A 13,576-nucleotide genomic window follows, 5' to 3' on the forward strand; every position below is an offset into this window, starting at 1 on the left:
CTCTGGGTTATGGGCCCAGCACGCTTTCACTGCGCCACTCTGCTGCCTGGGGTTGCGCCGGCTCTTCGCCACGTGACGTGGGACACTTGGAAAGTGTTGTCTGCGTCGCTTTCACACGCCTGTATTTAATTGCGTATCATCTCCTACAGCTCTCAGCTTGACTTGTCTCGACTTTGCTCGACTGACGCTACGCTGACGCTTGCAGGCAGCGATATTTACCACGATCGACTCGACATGAAGCTGCGAGATGCACAGGAGCAACAAAGCACTCCACGGTGCGGCGACATACGAAATCCACTGCCCAGCTACGCGTCGGCAACTAACAAAACGCCGACCCTGCCAGGATTCGAACCTGGAATCTTCTGATCCGTAGTCAGACGCGTTATCCGTTGCGCCACAGGGCCAGTGGCAGCATTTCTTTCTACGAGACAAGTGCAATTCGCTAAGAAACGTGTTCTCCATGGCTGAGCAAGCTCCCAAGGAAGGTACCTTTCGTGCAGCTGCGTGGCCGCAGTGCGCCTGCAGAGCTTAGAGGTTGCCACGCATCTGCTCTCGCTGTTCGACAGGTAGCAGAAGGCAAGGCGCGCGTTTTCCCACGTTTTCTCGACGACGAGAGCCGGTTGATGTGCATGTAAGCGTAGCATATGAAACAAGAATAGCACGAAGCATTGGTAGTCAGGTGCCAAAGTCGCAGTATGGCATCAGGTGGCGATCGTATGTTTCTGTGGCCACCACTGGTTTGCAGCAAAGTGAATACCGCTAACTGAAAGCACTCTGTTGTAGCCCCAGTGGCGCAATTGGTTAGCGCACGGTACTTATAAGGCAGTAGCCGTGAGCAATGCCGGGGTTGTGAGTTCGAGCCTCACCTGGGGCATACTTTTATTTCTTAGCAGCTGTCTCTGACAGCAACAGGAGGCTAGGTTTGAGATGTATCAGCTATTTGAGTAACATAATTGTGCATTCGAGACGCTAGCTGCGTCTTCCTCGGTAGTATAGTGGTTAGTATCCCCGCCTGTCACGCGGGAGAGCGGGGTTCGATTCCCCGCCGGGGAGGCACATCCGATTTTTAATTGCTGCTCTATCACTCGCCGAACTTAGTGTAGGTCGTTTGCGGCTACTAGCACCATATCTCTCGCACACAGGCACCTGTCTACAGCGCATCCTCGGTAGTATAGTGGTTAGTATCCCCGCCTGTCACGCGGGAGACCGGGGTTCGATTCCCCGCCGGGGAGATGCGATTTTTATCTCACAACCCTGTTCGAGTGTTGCGCGTATGTGGGTCGTAAGAGCATTAACATTGCGATCGTGGAGTGTAGTTGGCGCAAAATCTTAAAAAATGCTACAACTTAGGAAGTGGTTCTCGCATTCTTCACATTTCAGAACTGCGGGGTATGCTGTTAACGCTGTATCAAAGCACCCCAGCCGACGCTGTGGGCGTAATAATCGAGCTCGGCACAGTCCGCAAAAGAAATAATTTTAGCAGAGCGTGGTTTCGATCCACGGACCTCTGGGTTATGGGCCCAGCACGCTTCCACTGCGCCACTCTGCTGCCTGGGGTTGCGCCGGCTCTTCGCCACGTGACGTGGGACACTTGGAAAGTGTTGTCTGCGTCGCTTTCACACGCCTGTATTTAATTGCGTATCATCTCCTACAGCTCTCAGCTTGACTTGTCTCGACTTTGCTCGACTGACGCTACGCTGACGCTTGCAGGCAGCGATATTTACCACGATCGACTCGACATGCAGCTGCGAGATGCACAGGAGCAACAAAGCACTCCACGGTGCGGCGACATACGAAATCCACTGCCCAGCTACGCGTCGGCAACTAACAAAACGCCGACCCTGCCAGGATTCGAACCTGGAATCTTCTGATCCGTAGTCAGACGCGTTATCCGTTGCGCCACAGGGCCAGTGGCACCATTTCTTTCTACGAGACAAGTGCAATTCGCTAAGAAACGTGTTCTCCATGGCTGAGCAAGCTCCCAAGGAAGGTACCTTTCGTGCAGCTGCGTGGCCGCAGTGCGCCTGCAGAGCTTAGAGGTTGCCACGCATCTGCTCTCGCTGTTCGACAGGTAGCAGAAGGCAAGGCGCGCGTTTTCCCACGTTTTCTCGACGACGAGAGCCGGTTGATGTGCATGTAAGCGTAGCATATGAAACAAGAATAGCACGAAGCATTGGTAGTCAGGTGCCAAAGTCGCAGTATGGCATCAGGTGGCGATCGTATGTTTCTGTGGCCACCACTGGTTTGCAGCAAAGTGAATACCGCTAACTGAAAGCACTCTGTTGTAGCCCCAGTGGCGCAATTGGTTAGCGCACGGTACTTATAAGGCAGTAGCCGTGAGCAATGCCGGGGTTGTGAGTTCGAGCCTCACCTGGGGCATACTTTTATTTCTTAGCAGCTGTCTCTGACAGCAACAGGAGGCTAGGTTTGAGATGTATCAGCTATTTGAGTAACATAATTGTGCATTCGAGACGCTAGCTGCGTCTTCCTCGGTAGTATAGTGGTTAGTATCCCCGCCTGTCACGCGGGAGAGCGGGGTTCGATTCCCCGCCGGGGAGGCACATCCGATTTTTAATTGCTGCTCTATCACTCGCCGAACTTAGTGTAGGTCGTTTGCGGCTACTAGCACCATATCTCTCGCACACAGGCACCTGTCTACAGCGCATCCTCGGTAGTATAGTGGTTAGTATCCCCGCCTGTCACGCGGGAGACCGGGGTTCGATTCCCCGCCGGGGAGATGCGATTTTTATCTCACAACCCTGTTCGAGTGTTGCGCGTATGTGGGTCGTAAGAGCATTAACTTTGCGATCGTGGAGTGTAGTTGGCGCAAAATCTTAAAAAATGCTACAACTTAGGAAGTGGTTCTCGCATTCTTCACATTTCAGAACTGCGGGGTATGCTGTTAACGCTGTATCAAAGCACCCCAGCCGACGCTGTGGGCGTAATAATCGAGCTCGGCACAGTCCGCAAAAGAAATAATTTTAGCAGAGCGTGGTTTCGATCCACGGACCTCTGGGTTATGGGCCCAGCACGCTTTCACTGCGCCACTCTGCTGCCTGGGGTTGCGCCGGCTCTTCGCCACGTGACGTGGGACACTTGGAAAGTGTTGTCTGCGTCGCTTTCACACGCCTGTATTTAATTGCGTATCATCTCCTACAGCTCTCAGCTTGACTTGTCTCGACTTTGCTCGACTGACGCTACGCTGACGCTTGCAGGCAGCGATATTTACCACGATCGACTCGACATGAAGCTGCGAGATGCACAGGAGCAACAAAGCACTCCACGGTGCGGCGACATACGAAATCCACTGCCCAGCTACGCGTCGGCAACTAACAAAACGCCGACCCTGCCAGGATTCGAACCTGGAATCTTCTGATCCGTAGTCAGACGCGTTATCCGTTGCGCCACAGGGCCAGTGGCAGCATTTCTTTCTACGAGACAAGTGCAATTCGCTAAGAAACGTGTTCTCCATGGCTGAGCAAGCTCCCAAGGAAGGTACCTTTCGTGCAGCTGCGTGGCCGCAGTGCGCCTGCAGAGCTTAGAGGTTGCCACGCATCTGCTCTCGCTGTTCGACAGGTAGCAGAAGGCAAGGCGCGCGTTTTCCCACGTTTTCTCGACGACGAGAGCCGGTTGATGTGCATGTAAGCGTAGCATATGAAACAAGAATAGCACGAAGCATTGGTAGTCAGGTGCCAAAGTCGCAGTATGGCATCAGGTGGCGATCGTATGTTTCTGTGGCCACCACTGGTTTGCAGCAAAGTGAATACCGCTAACTGAAAGCACTCTGTTGTAGCCCCAGTGGCGCAATTGGTTAGCGCACGGTACTTATAAGGCAGTAGCCGTGAGCAATGCCGGGGTTGTGAGTTCGAGCCTCACCTGGGGCATACTTTTATTTCTTAGCAGCTGTCTCTGACAGCAACAGGAGGCTAGGTTTGAGATGTATCAGCTATTTGAGTAACATAATTGTGCATTCGAGACGCTAGCTGCGTCTTCCTCGGTAGTATAGTGGTTAGTATCCCCGCCTGTCACGCGGGAGAGCGGGGTTCGATTCCCCGCCGGGGAGGCACATCCGATTTTTAATTGCTGCTCTATCACTCGCCGAACTTAGTGTAGGTCGTTTGCGGCTACTAGCACCATATCTCTCGCACACAGGCACCTGTCTACAGCGCATCCTCGGTAGTATAGTGGTTAGTATCCCCGCCTGTCACGCGGGAGACCGGGGTTCGATTCCCCGCCGGGGAGATGCGATTTTTATCTCACAACCCTGTTCGAGTGTTGCGCGTATGTGGGTCGTAAGAGCATTAACTTTGCGATCGTGGAGTGTAGTTGGCGCAAAATCTTAAAAAATGCTACAACTTAGGAAGTGGTTCTCGCATTCTTCACATTTCAGAACTGCGGGGTATGCTGTTAACGCTGTATCAAAGCACCCCAGCCGACGCTGTGGGCGTAATAATCGAGCTCGGCACAGTCCGCAAAAGAAATAATTTTAGCAGAGCGTGGTTTCGATCCACGGACCTCTGGGTTATGGGCCCAGCACGCTTTCACTGCGCCACTCTGCTGCCTGGGGTTGCGCCGGCTCTTCGCCACGTGACGTGGGACACTTGGAAAGTGTTGTCTGCGTCGCTTTCACACGCCTGTATTTAATTGCGTATCATCTCCTACAGCTCTCAGCTTGACTTGTCTCGACTTTGCTCGACTGACGCTACGCTGACGCTTGCAGGCAGCGATATTTACCACGATCGACTCGACATGAAGCTGCGAGATGCACAGGAGCAACAAAGCACTCCACGGTGCGGCGACATACGAAATCCACTGCCCAGCTACGCGTCGGCAACTAACAAAACGCCGACCCTGCCAGGATTCGAACCTGGAATCTTCTGATCCGTAGTCAGACGCGTTATCCGTTGCGCCACAGGGCCAGTGGCAGCATTTCTTTCTACGAGACAAGTGCAATTCGCTAAGAAACGTGTTCTCCATGGCTGAGCAAGCTCCCAAGGAAGGTACCTTTCGTGCAGCTGCGTGGCCGCAGTGCGCCTGCAGAGCTTAGAGGTTGCCACGCATCTGCTCTCGCTGTTCGACAGGTAGCAGAAGGCAAGGCGCGCGTTTTCCCACGTTTTCTCGACGACGAGAGCCGGTTGATGTGCATGTAAGCGTAGCATATGAAACAAGAATAGCACGAAGCATTGGTAGTCAGGTGCCAAAGTCGCAGTATGGCATCAGGTGGCGATCGTATGTTTCTGTGGCCACCACTGGTTTGCAGCAAAGTGAATACCGCTAACTGAAAGCACTCTGTTGTAGCCCCAGTGGCGCAATTGGTTAGCGCACGGTACTTATAAGGCAGTAGCCGTGAGCAATGCCGGGGTTGTGAGTTCGAGCCTCACCTGGGGCATACTTTTATTTCTTAGCAGCTGTCTCTGACAGCAACAGGAGGCTAGGTTTGAGATGTATCAGCTATTTGAGTAACATAATTGTGCATTCGAGACGCTAGCTGCGTCTTCCTCGGTAGTATAGTGGTTAGTATCCCCGCCTGTCACGCGGGAGAGCGGGGTTCGATTCCCCGCCGGGGAGGCACATCCGATTTTTAATTGCTGCTCTATCACTCGCCGAACTTAGTGTAGGTCGTTTGCGGCTACTAGCACCATATCTCTCGCACACAGGCACCTGTCTACAGCGCATCCTCGGTAGTATAGTGGTTAGTATCCCCGCCTGTCACGCGGGAGACCGGGGTTCGATTCCCCGCCGGGGAGATGCGATTTTTATCTCACAACCCTGTTCGAGTGTTGCGCGTATGTGGGTCGTAAGAGCATTAACTTTGCGATCGTGGAGTGTAGTTGGCGCAAAATCTTAAAAAATGCTACAACTTAGGAAGTGGTTCTCGCATTCTTCACATTTCAGAACTGCGGGGTATGCTGTTAACGCTGTATCAAAGCACCCCAGCCGACGCTGTGGGCGTAATAATCGAGCTCGGCACAGTCCGCAAAAGAAATAATTTTAGCAGAGCGTGGTTTCGATCCACGGACCTCTGGGTTATGGGCCCAGCACGCTTCCACTGCGCCACTCTGCTGCCTGGGGTTGCGCCGGCTCTTCGCCACGTGACGTGGGACACTTGGAAAGTGTTGTCTGCGTCGCTTTCACACGCCTGTATTTAATTGCGTATCATCTCCTACAGCTCTCAGCTTGACTTGTCTCGACTTTGCTCGACTGACGCTACGCTGACGCTTGCAGGCAGCGATATTTACCACGATCGACTCGACATGCAGCTGCGAGATGCACAGGAGCAACAAAGCACTCCACGGTGCGGCGACATACGAAATCCACTGCCCAGCTACGCGTCGGCAACTAACAAAACGCCGACCCTGCCAGGATTCGAACCTGGAATCTTCTGATCCGTAGTCAGACGCGTTATCCGTTGCGCCACAGGGCCAGTGGCACCATTTCTTTCTACGAGACAAGTGCAATTCGCTAAGAAACGTGTTCTCCATGGCTGAGCAAGCTCCCAAGGAAGGTACCTTTCGTGCAGCTGCGTGGCCGCAGTGCGCCTGCAGAGCTTAGAGGTTGCCACGCATCTGCTCTCGCTGTTCGACAGGTAGCAGAAGGCAAGGCGCGCGTTTTCCCACGTTTTCTCGACGACGAGAGCCGGTTGATGTGCATGTAAGCGTAGCATATGAAACAAGAATAGCACGAAGCATTGGTAGTCAGGTGCCAAAGTCGCAGTATGGCATCAGGTGGCGATCGTATGTTTCTGTGGCCACCACTGGTTTGCAGCAAAGTGAATACCGCTAACTGAAAGCACTCTGTTGTAGCCCCAGTGGCGCAATTGGTTAGCGCACGGTACTTATAAGGCAGTAGCCGTGAGCAATGCCGGGGTTGTGAGTTCGAGCCTCACCTGGGGCATACTTTTATTTCTTAGCAGCTGTCTCTGACAGCAACAGGAGGCTAGGTTTGAGATGTATCAGCTATTTGAGTAACATAATTGTGCATTCGAGACGCTAGCTGCGTCTTCCTCGGTAGTATAGTGGTTAGTATCCCCGCCTGTCACGCGGGAGAGCGGGGTTCGATTCCCCGCCGGGGAGGCACATCCGATTTTTAATTGCTGCTCTATCACTCGCCGAACTTAGTGTAGGTCGTTTGCGGCTACTAGCACCATATCTCTCGCACACAGGCACCTGTCTACAGCGCATCCTCGGTAGTATAGTGGTTAGTATCCCCGCCTGTCACGCGGGAGACCGGGGTTCGATTCCCCGCCGGGGAGATGCGATTTTTATCTCACAACCCTGTTCGAGTGTTGCGCGTATGTGGGTCGTAAGAGCATTAACTTTGCGATCGTGGAGTGTAGTTGGCGCAAAATCTTAAAAAATGCTACAACTTAGGAAGTGGTTCTCGCATTCTTCACATTTCAGAACTGCGGGGTATGCTGTTAACGCTGTATCAAAGCACCCCAGCCGACGCTGTGGGCGTAATAATCGAGCTCGGCACAGTCCGCAAAAGAAATAATTTTAGCAGAGCGTGGTTTCGATCCACGGACCTCTGGGTTATGGGCCCAGCACGCTTCCACTGCGCCACTCTGCTGCCTGGGGTTGCGCCGGCTCTTCGCCACGTGACGTGGGACACTTGGAAAGTGTTGTCTGCGTCGCTTTCACACGCCTGTATTTAATTGCGTATCATCTCCTACAGCTCTCAGCTTGACTTGTCTCGACTTTGCTCGACTGACGCTACGCTGACGCTTGCAGGCAGCGATATTTACCACGATCGACTCGACATGAAGCTGCGAGATGCACAGGAGCAACAAAGCACTCCACGGTGCGGCGACATACGAAATCCACTGCCCAGCTACGCGTCGGCAACTAACAAAACGCCGACCCTGCCAGGATTCGAACCTGGAATCTTCTGATCCGTAGTCAGACGCGTTATCCGTTGCGCCACAGGGCCAGTGGCACCATTTCTTTCTACGAGACAAGTGCAATTCGCTAAGAAACGTGTTCTCCATGGCTGAGCAAGCTCCCAAGGAAGGTACCTTTCGTGCAGCTGCGTGGCCGCAGTGCGCCTGCAGAGCTTAGAGGTTGCCACGCATCTGCTCTCGCTGTTCGACAGGTAGCAGAAGGCAAGGCGCGCGTTTTCCCACGTTTTCTCGACGACGAGAGCCGGTTGATGTGCATGTAAGCGTAGCATATGAAACAAGAATAGCACGAAGCATTGGTAGTCAGGTGCCAAAGTCGCAGTATGGCATCAGGTGGCGATCGTATGTTTCTGTGGCCACCACTGGTTTGCAGCAAAGTGAATACCGCTAACTGAAAGCACTCTGTTGTAGCCCCAGTGGCGCAATTGGTTAGCGCACGGTACTTATAAGGCAGTAGCCGTGAGCAATGCCGGGGTTGTGAGTTCGAGCCTCACCTGGGGCATACTTTTATTTCTTAGCAGCTGTCTCTGACAGCAACAGGAGGCTAGGTTTGAGATGTATCAGCTATTTGAGTAACATAATTGTGCATTCGAGACGCTAGCTGCGTCTTCCTCGGTAGTATAGTGGTTAGTATCCCCGCCTGTCACGCGGGAGAGCGGGGTTCGATTCCCCGCCGGGGAGGCACATCCGATTTTTAATTGCTGCTCTATCACTCGCCGAACTTAGTGTAGGTCGTTTGCGGCTACTAGCACCATATCTCTCGCACACAGGCACCTGTCTACAGCGCATCCTCGGTAGTATAGTGGTTAGTATCCCCGCCTGTCACGCGGGAGACCGGGGTTCGATTCCCCGCCGGGGAGATGCGATTTTTATCTCACAACCCTGTTCGAGTGTTGCGCGTATGTGGGTCGTAAGAGCATTAACTTTGCGATCGTGGAGTGTAGTTGGCGCAAAATCTTAAAAAATGCTACAACTTAGGAAGTGGTTCTCGCATTCTTCACATTTCAGAACTGCGGGGTATGCTGTTAACGCTGTATCAAAGCACCCCAGCCGACGCTGTGGGCGTAATAATCGAGCTCGGCACAGTCCGCAAAAGAAATAATTTTAGCAGAGCGTGGTTTCGATCCACGGACCTCTGGGTTATGGGCCCAGCACGCTTCCACTGCGCCACTCTGCTGCCTGGGGTTGCGCCGGCTCTTCGCCACGTGACGTGGGACACTTGGAAAGTGTTGTCTGCGTCGCTTTCACACGCCTGTATTTAATTGCGTATCATCTCCTACAGCTCTCAGCTTGACTTGTCTCGACTTTGCTCGACTGACGCTACGCTGACGCTTGCAGGCAGCGATATTTACCACGATCGACTCGACATGCAGCTGCGAGATGCACAGGAGCAACAAAGCACTCCACGGTGCGGCGACATACGAAATCCACTGCCCAGCTACGCGTCGGCAACTAACAAAACGCCGACCCTGCCAGGATTCGAACCTGGAATCTTCTGATCCGTAGTCAGACGCGTTATCCGTTGCGCCACAGGGCCAGTGGCAGCATTTCTTTCTACGAGACAAGTGCAATTCGCTAAGAAACGTGTTCTCCATGGCTGAGCAAGCTCCCAAGGAAGGTACCTTTCGTGCAGCTGCGTGGCCGCAGTGCGCCTGCAGAGCTTAGAGGTTGCCACGCATCTGCTCTCGCTGTTCGACAGGTAGCAGAAGGCAAGGCGCGCGTTTTCCCACGTTTTCTCGACGACGAGAGCCGGTTGATGTGCATGTAAGCGTAGCATATGAAACAAGAATAGCACGAAGCATTGGTAGTCAGGTGCCAAAGTCGCAGTATGGCATCAGGTGGCGATCGTATGTTTCTGTGGCCACCACTGGTTTGCAGCAAAGTGAATACCGCTAACTGAAAGCACTCTGTTGTAGCCCCAGTGGCGCAATTGGTTAGCGCACGGTACTTATAAGGCAGTAGCCGTGAGCAATGCCGGGGTTGTGAGTTCGAGCCTCACCTGGGGCATACTTTTATTTCTTAGCAGCTGTCTCTGACAGCAACAGGAGGCTAGGTTTGAGATGTATCAGCTATTTGAGTAACATAATTGTGCATTCGAGACGCTAGCTGCGTCTTCCTCGGTAGTATAGTGGTTAGTATCCCCGCCTGTCACGCGGGAGAGCGGGGTTCGATTCCCCGCCGGGGAGGCACATCCGATTTTTAATTGCTGCTCTATCACTCGCCGAACTTAGTGTAGGTCGTTTGCGGCTACTAGCACCATATCTCTCGCACACAGGAACCTGTCTACAGCGCATCCTCGGTAGTATAGTGGTTAGTATCCCCGCCTGTCACGCGGGAGACCGGGGTTCGATTCCCCGCCGGGGAGATGCGATTTTTATCTCACAACCCTGTTCGAGTGTTGCGCGTATGTGGGTCGTAAGAGCATTAACTTTGCGATCGTGGAGTGTAGTTGGCGCAAAATCTTAAAAAATGCTACAACTTAGGAAGTGGTTCTCGCATTCTTCACATTTCAGAACTGCGGGGTATGCTGTTAACGCTGTATCAAAGCACCCCAGCCGACGCTGTGGGCGTAATAATCGAGCTCGGCACAGTCCGCAAAAGAAATAATTTTAGCAGAGCGTGGTTTCGATCCACGGACCTCTGGGTTATGGGCCCAGCACGCTTCCACTGCGCCACTCTGCTGCCTGGGGTTGCGCCGGCTCTTCGCCACGTGACGTGGGACACTTGGAAAGTGTTGTCTGCGTCGCTTTCACACGCCTGTATTTAATTGCGTATCATCTCCTACAGCTCTCAGCTTGACTTGTCTCGACTTTGCTCGACTGACGCTACGCTGACGCTTGCAGGCAGCGATATTTACCACGATCGACTCGACATGAAGCTGCGAGATGCACAGGAGCAACAAAGCACTCCACGGTGCGGCGACATACGAAATCCACTGCCCAGCTACGCGTCGGCAACTAACAAAACGCCGACCCTGCCAGGATTCGAACCTGGAATCTTCTGATCCGTAGTCAGACGCGTTATCCGTTGCGCCACAGGGCCAGTGGCACCATTTCTTTCTACGAGACAAGTGCAATTCGCTAAGAAACGTGTTCTCCATGGCTGAGCAAGCTCCCAAGGAAGGTACCTTTCGTGCAGCTGCGTGGCCGCAGTGCGCCTGCAGAGCTTAGAGGTTGCCACGCATCTGCTCTCGCTGTTCGACAGGTAGCAGAAGGCAAGGCGCGCGTTTTCCCACGTTTTCTCGACGACGAGAGCCGGTTGATGTGCATGTAAGCGTAGCATATGAAACAAGAATAGCACGAAGCATTGGTAGTCAGGTGCCAAAGTCGCAGTATGGCATCAGGTGGCGATCGTATGTTTCTGTGGCCACCACTGGTTTGCAGCAAAGTGAATACCGCTAACTGAAAGCACTCTGTTGTAGCCCCAGTGGCGCAATTGGTTAGCGCACGGTACTTATAAGGCAGTAGCCGTGAGCAATGCCGGGGTTGTGAGTTCGAGCCTCACCTGGGGCATACTTTTATTTCTTAGCAGCTGTCTCTGACAGCAACAGGAGGCTAGGTTTGAGATGTATCAGCTATTTGAGTAACATAATTGTGCATTCGAGACGCTAGCTGCGTCTTCCTCGGTAGTATAGTGGTTAGTATCCCCGCCTGTCACGCGGGAGAGCGGGGTTCGATTCCCCGCCGGGGAGGCACATCCGATTTTTAATTGCTGCTCTATCACTCGCCGAACTTAGTGTAGGTCGTTTGCGGCTACTAGCACCATATCTCTCGCACACAGGCACCTGTCTACAGCGCATCCTCGGTAGTATAGTGGTTAGTATCCCCGCCTGTCACGCGGGAGACCGGGGTTCGATTCCCCGCCGGGGAGATGCGATTTTTATCTCACAACCCTGTTCGAGTGTTGCGCGTATGTGGGTCGTAAGAGCATTAACTTTGCGATCGTGGAGTGTAGTTGGCGCAAAATCTTAAAAAATGCTACAACTTAGGAAGTGGTTCTCGCATTCTTCACATTTCAGAACTGCGGGGTATGCTGTTAACGCTGTATCAAAGCACCCCAGCCGACGCTGTGGGCGTAATAATCGAGCTCGGCACAGTCCGCAAAAGAAATAATTTTAGCAGAGCGTGGTTTCGATCCACGGACCTCTGGGTTATGGGCCCAGCACGCTTCCACTGCGCCACTCTGCTGCCTGGGGTTGCGCCGGCTCTTCGCCACGTGACGTGGGACACTTGGAAAGTGTTGTCTGCGTCGCTTTCACACGCCTGTATTTAATTGCGTATCATCTCCTACAGCTCTCAGCTTGACTTGTCTCGACTTTGCTCGACTGACGCTACGCTGACGCTTGCAGGCAGCGATATTTACCACGATCGACTCGACATGAAGCTGCGAGATGCACAGGAGCAACAAAGCACTCCACGGTGCGGCGACATACGAAATCCACTGCCCAGCTACGCGTCGGCAACTAACAAAACGCCGACCCTGCCAGGATTCGAACCTGGAATCTTCTGATCCGTAGTCAGACGCGTTATCCGTTGCGCCACAGGGCCAGTGGCACCATTTCTTTCTACGAGACAAGTGCAATTCGCTAAGAAACGTGTTCTCCATGGCTGAGCAAGCTCCCAAGGAAGGTACCTTTCGTGCAGCTGCGTGGCCGCAGTGCGCCTGCAGAGCTTAGAGGTTGCCACGCATCTGCTCTCGCTGTTCGACAGGTAGCAGAAGGCAAGGCGCGCGTTTTCCCACGTTTTCTCGACGACGAGAGCCGGTTGATGTGCATGTAAGCGTAGCATATGAAACAAGAATAGCACGAAGCATTGGTAGTCAGGTGCCAAAGTCGCAGTATGGCATCAGGTGGCGATCGTATGTTTCTGTGGCCACCACTGGTTTGCAGCAAAGTGAATACCGCTAACTGAAAGCACTCTGTTGTAGCCCCAGTGGCGCAATTGGTTAGCGCACGGTACTTATAAGGCAGTAGCCGTGAGCAATGCCGGGGTTGTGAGTTCGAGCCTCACCTGGGGCATACTTTTATTTCTTAGCAGCTGTCTCTGACAGCAACAGGAGGCTAGGTTTGAGATGTATCAGCTATTTGAGTAACATAATTGTGCATTCGAGACGCTAGCTGCGTCTTCCTCGGTAGTATAGTGGTTAGTATCCCCGCCTGTCACGCGGGAGAGCGGGGTTCGATTCCCCGCCGGGGAGGCACATCCGATTTTTAATTGCTGCTCTATCACTCGCCGAACTTAGTGTAGGTCGTTTGCGGCTACTAGCACCATATCTCTCGCACACAGGCACCTGTCTACAGCGCATCCTCGGTAGTATAGTGGTTAGTATCCCCGCCTGTCACGCGGGAGACCGGGGTTCGATTCCCCGCCGGGGAGATGCGATTTTTATCTCACAACCCTGTTCGAGTGTTGCGCGTATGTGGGTCGTAAGAGCATTAACTTTGCGATCGTGGAGTGTAGTTGGCGCAAAATCTTAAAAAATGCTACAACTTAGGAAGTGGTTCTCGCATTCTTCACATTTCAGAACTGCGGGGTATGCTGTTAACGCTGTATCAAAGCACCCCAGCCGACGCTGTGGGCGTAATAATCGAGCTCGGCACAGTCCGCAAAAGAAATAATTTTAGCAGAGCGTGGTTTCGATCCACGGACCTCTGGGTTATGGGCCCAGCACGCTTCCACT

At 53.2% G+C, this 13,576-nt stretch overlaps 42 non-coding genes across 42 annotated transcripts; 27 read left to right on the forward strand and 15 right to left on the reverse strand.

Annotated features, from left to right (window-relative positions):
- Nucleotides 1–331: 331 nt before the first annotated feature.
- On the reverse strand, nt 332–404 carry Trnar-acg. The gene has a single exon. It is a non-coding gene; the product is annotated as a tRNA-Arg (tRNA).
- A 378-nt stretch (nt 405–782) lies between these two features.
- On the forward strand, nt 783–874 carry Trnai-uau. The gene is given in 2 exon segments: nt 783–820; nt 839–874. It is a non-coding gene; the product is annotated as a tRNA-Ile (tRNA).
- Nucleotides 875–981: 107 nt separating this feature from the next.
- On the forward strand, nt 982–1,053 carry Trnad-guc. The gene has a single exon. It is a non-coding gene; the product is annotated as a tRNA-Asp (tRNA).
- A 107-nt stretch (nt 1,054–1,160) lies between these two features.
- On the forward strand, nt 1,161–1,232 carry Trnad-guc. Its single transcript has one exon. It is a non-coding gene; the product is annotated as a tRNA-Asp (tRNA).
- A 245-nt stretch (nt 1,233–1,477) lies between these two features.
- On the reverse strand, nt 1,478–1,549 carry Trnam-cau. Its single transcript has one exon. It is a non-coding gene; the product is annotated as a tRNA-Met (tRNA).
- A 287-nt stretch (nt 1,550–1,836) lies between these two features.
- On the reverse strand, nt 1,837–1,909 carry Trnar-acg. The gene has a single exon. It is a non-coding gene; the product is annotated as a tRNA-Arg (tRNA).
- A 378-nt stretch (nt 1,910–2,287) lies between these two features.
- Nucleotides 2,288–2,379, forward strand: Trnai-uau. Its single transcript is given in 2 exon segments — nt 2,288–2,325; nt 2,344–2,379. It is a non-coding gene; the product is annotated as a tRNA-Ile (tRNA).
- A 107-nt stretch (nt 2,380–2,486) lies between these two features.
- Nucleotides 2,487–2,558, forward strand: Trnad-guc. Its single transcript has one exon. It is a non-coding gene; the product is annotated as a tRNA-Asp (tRNA).
- Nucleotides 2,559–2,665: 107 nt separating this feature from the next.
- Trnad-guc lies at nt 2,666–2,737 on the forward strand. The gene has a single exon. It is a non-coding gene; the product is annotated as a tRNA-Asp (tRNA).
- Nucleotides 2,738–3,341: 604 nt separating this feature from the next.
- On the reverse strand, nt 3,342–3,414 carry Trnar-acg. Its single transcript has one exon. It is a non-coding gene; the product is annotated as a tRNA-Arg (tRNA).
- Nucleotides 3,415–3,792: 378 nt separating this feature from the next.
- Trnai-uau lies at nt 3,793–3,884 on the forward strand. Its single transcript is given in 2 exon segments — nt 3,793–3,830; nt 3,849–3,884. It is a non-coding gene; the product is annotated as a tRNA-Ile (tRNA).
- A 107-nt stretch (nt 3,885–3,991) lies between these two features.
- On the forward strand, nt 3,992–4,063 carry Trnad-guc. Its single transcript has one exon. It is a non-coding gene; the product is annotated as a tRNA-Asp (tRNA).
- A 107-nt stretch (nt 4,064–4,170) lies between these two features.
- Nucleotides 4,171–4,242, forward strand: Trnad-guc. Its single transcript has one exon. It is a non-coding gene; the product is annotated as a tRNA-Asp (tRNA).
- A 604-nt stretch (nt 4,243–4,846) lies between these two features.
- Trnar-acg lies at nt 4,847–4,919 on the reverse strand. The gene has a single exon. It is a non-coding gene; the product is annotated as a tRNA-Arg (tRNA).
- A 378-nt stretch (nt 4,920–5,297) lies between these two features.
- Trnai-uau lies at nt 5,298–5,389 on the forward strand. The gene is given in 2 exon segments: nt 5,298–5,335; nt 5,354–5,389. It is a non-coding gene; the product is annotated as a tRNA-Ile (tRNA).
- Nucleotides 5,390–5,496: 107 nt separating this feature from the next.
- Trnad-guc lies at nt 5,497–5,568 on the forward strand. The gene has a single exon. It is a non-coding gene; the product is annotated as a tRNA-Asp (tRNA).
- A 107-nt stretch (nt 5,569–5,675) lies between these two features.
- Trnad-guc lies at nt 5,676–5,747 on the forward strand. The gene has a single exon. It is a non-coding gene; the product is annotated as a tRNA-Asp (tRNA).
- A 245-nt stretch (nt 5,748–5,992) lies between these two features.
- On the reverse strand, nt 5,993–6,064 carry Trnam-cau. Its single transcript has one exon. It is a non-coding gene; the product is annotated as a tRNA-Met (tRNA).
- A 287-nt stretch (nt 6,065–6,351) lies between these two features.
- Nucleotides 6,352–6,424, reverse strand: Trnar-acg. Its single transcript has one exon. It is a non-coding gene; the product is annotated as a tRNA-Arg (tRNA).
- Nucleotides 6,425–6,802: 378 nt separating this feature from the next.
- Trnai-uau lies at nt 6,803–6,894 on the forward strand. The gene is given in 2 exon segments: nt 6,803–6,840; nt 6,859–6,894. It is a non-coding gene; the product is annotated as a tRNA-Ile (tRNA).
- A 107-nt stretch (nt 6,895–7,001) lies between these two features.
- Nucleotides 7,002–7,073, forward strand: Trnad-guc. The gene has a single exon. It is a non-coding gene; the product is annotated as a tRNA-Asp (tRNA).
- A 107-nt stretch (nt 7,074–7,180) lies between these two features.
- Trnad-guc lies at nt 7,181–7,252 on the forward strand. The gene has a single exon. It is a non-coding gene; the product is annotated as a tRNA-Asp (tRNA).
- Nucleotides 7,253–7,497: 245 nt separating this feature from the next.
- Trnam-cau lies at nt 7,498–7,569 on the reverse strand. The gene has a single exon. It is a non-coding gene; the product is annotated as a tRNA-Met (tRNA).
- Nucleotides 7,570–7,856: 287 nt separating this feature from the next.
- Nucleotides 7,857–7,929, reverse strand: Trnar-acg. The gene has a single exon. It is a non-coding gene; the product is annotated as a tRNA-Arg (tRNA).
- A 378-nt stretch (nt 7,930–8,307) lies between these two features.
- On the forward strand, nt 8,308–8,399 carry Trnai-uau. The gene is given in 2 exon segments: nt 8,308–8,345; nt 8,364–8,399. It is a non-coding gene; the product is annotated as a tRNA-Ile (tRNA).
- Nucleotides 8,400–8,506: 107 nt separating this feature from the next.
- Trnad-guc lies at nt 8,507–8,578 on the forward strand. The gene has a single exon. It is a non-coding gene; the product is annotated as a tRNA-Asp (tRNA).
- Nucleotides 8,579–8,685: 107 nt separating this feature from the next.
- Trnad-guc lies at nt 8,686–8,757 on the forward strand. The gene has a single exon. It is a non-coding gene; the product is annotated as a tRNA-Asp (tRNA).
- Nucleotides 8,758–9,002: 245 nt separating this feature from the next.
- Trnam-cau lies at nt 9,003–9,074 on the reverse strand. Its single transcript has one exon. It is a non-coding gene; the product is annotated as a tRNA-Met (tRNA).
- Nucleotides 9,075–9,361: 287 nt separating this feature from the next.
- On the reverse strand, nt 9,362–9,434 carry Trnar-acg. Its single transcript has one exon. It is a non-coding gene; the product is annotated as a tRNA-Arg (tRNA).
- A 378-nt stretch (nt 9,435–9,812) lies between these two features.
- Nucleotides 9,813–9,904, forward strand: Trnai-uau. The gene is given in 2 exon segments: nt 9,813–9,850; nt 9,869–9,904. It is a non-coding gene; the product is annotated as a tRNA-Ile (tRNA).
- A 107-nt stretch (nt 9,905–10,011) lies between these two features.
- Trnad-guc lies at nt 10,012–10,083 on the forward strand. Its single transcript has one exon. It is a non-coding gene; the product is annotated as a tRNA-Asp (tRNA).
- Nucleotides 10,084–10,190: 107 nt separating this feature from the next.
- Nucleotides 10,191–10,262, forward strand: Trnad-guc. Its single transcript has one exon. It is a non-coding gene; the product is annotated as a tRNA-Asp (tRNA).
- A 245-nt stretch (nt 10,263–10,507) lies between these two features.
- Nucleotides 10,508–10,579, reverse strand: Trnam-cau. Its single transcript has one exon. It is a non-coding gene; the product is annotated as a tRNA-Met (tRNA).
- A 287-nt stretch (nt 10,580–10,866) lies between these two features.
- On the reverse strand, nt 10,867–10,939 carry Trnar-acg. The gene has a single exon. It is a non-coding gene; the product is annotated as a tRNA-Arg (tRNA).
- A 378-nt stretch (nt 10,940–11,317) lies between these two features.
- Nucleotides 11,318–11,409, forward strand: Trnai-uau. Its single transcript is given in 2 exon segments — nt 11,318–11,355; nt 11,374–11,409. It is a non-coding gene; the product is annotated as a tRNA-Ile (tRNA).
- Nucleotides 11,410–11,516: 107 nt separating this feature from the next.
- Nucleotides 11,517–11,588, forward strand: Trnad-guc. Its single transcript has one exon. It is a non-coding gene; the product is annotated as a tRNA-Asp (tRNA).
- A 107-nt stretch (nt 11,589–11,695) lies between these two features.
- Trnad-guc lies at nt 11,696–11,767 on the forward strand. The gene has a single exon. It is a non-coding gene; the product is annotated as a tRNA-Asp (tRNA).
- Nucleotides 11,768–12,012: 245 nt separating this feature from the next.
- On the reverse strand, nt 12,013–12,084 carry Trnam-cau. Its single transcript has one exon. It is a non-coding gene; the product is annotated as a tRNA-Met (tRNA).
- A 287-nt stretch (nt 12,085–12,371) lies between these two features.
- Trnar-acg lies at nt 12,372–12,444 on the reverse strand. The gene has a single exon. It is a non-coding gene; the product is annotated as a tRNA-Arg (tRNA).
- Nucleotides 12,445–12,822: 378 nt separating this feature from the next.
- Nucleotides 12,823–12,914, forward strand: Trnai-uau. The gene is given in 2 exon segments: nt 12,823–12,860; nt 12,879–12,914. It is a non-coding gene; the product is annotated as a tRNA-Ile (tRNA).
- Nucleotides 12,915–13,021: 107 nt separating this feature from the next.
- Nucleotides 13,022–13,093, forward strand: Trnad-guc. The gene has a single exon. It is a non-coding gene; the product is annotated as a tRNA-Asp (tRNA).
- Nucleotides 13,094–13,200: 107 nt separating this feature from the next.
- Nucleotides 13,201–13,272, forward strand: Trnad-guc. Its single transcript has one exon. It is a non-coding gene; the product is annotated as a tRNA-Asp (tRNA).
- Nucleotides 13,273–13,576: the final 304 nt, after the last annotated feature.

This window comes from Schistocerca piceifrons, unplaced genomic scaffold (assembly GCF_021461385.2).
Source record: "Schistocerca piceifrons isolate TAMUIC-IGC-003096 unplaced genomic scaffold, iqSchPice1.1 HiC_scaffold_1613, whole genome shotgun sequence".
NCBI classification, from domain to species: Eukaryota; Metazoa; Arthropoda; class Insecta; order Orthoptera; family Acrididae; genus Schistocerca; species Schistocerca piceifrons.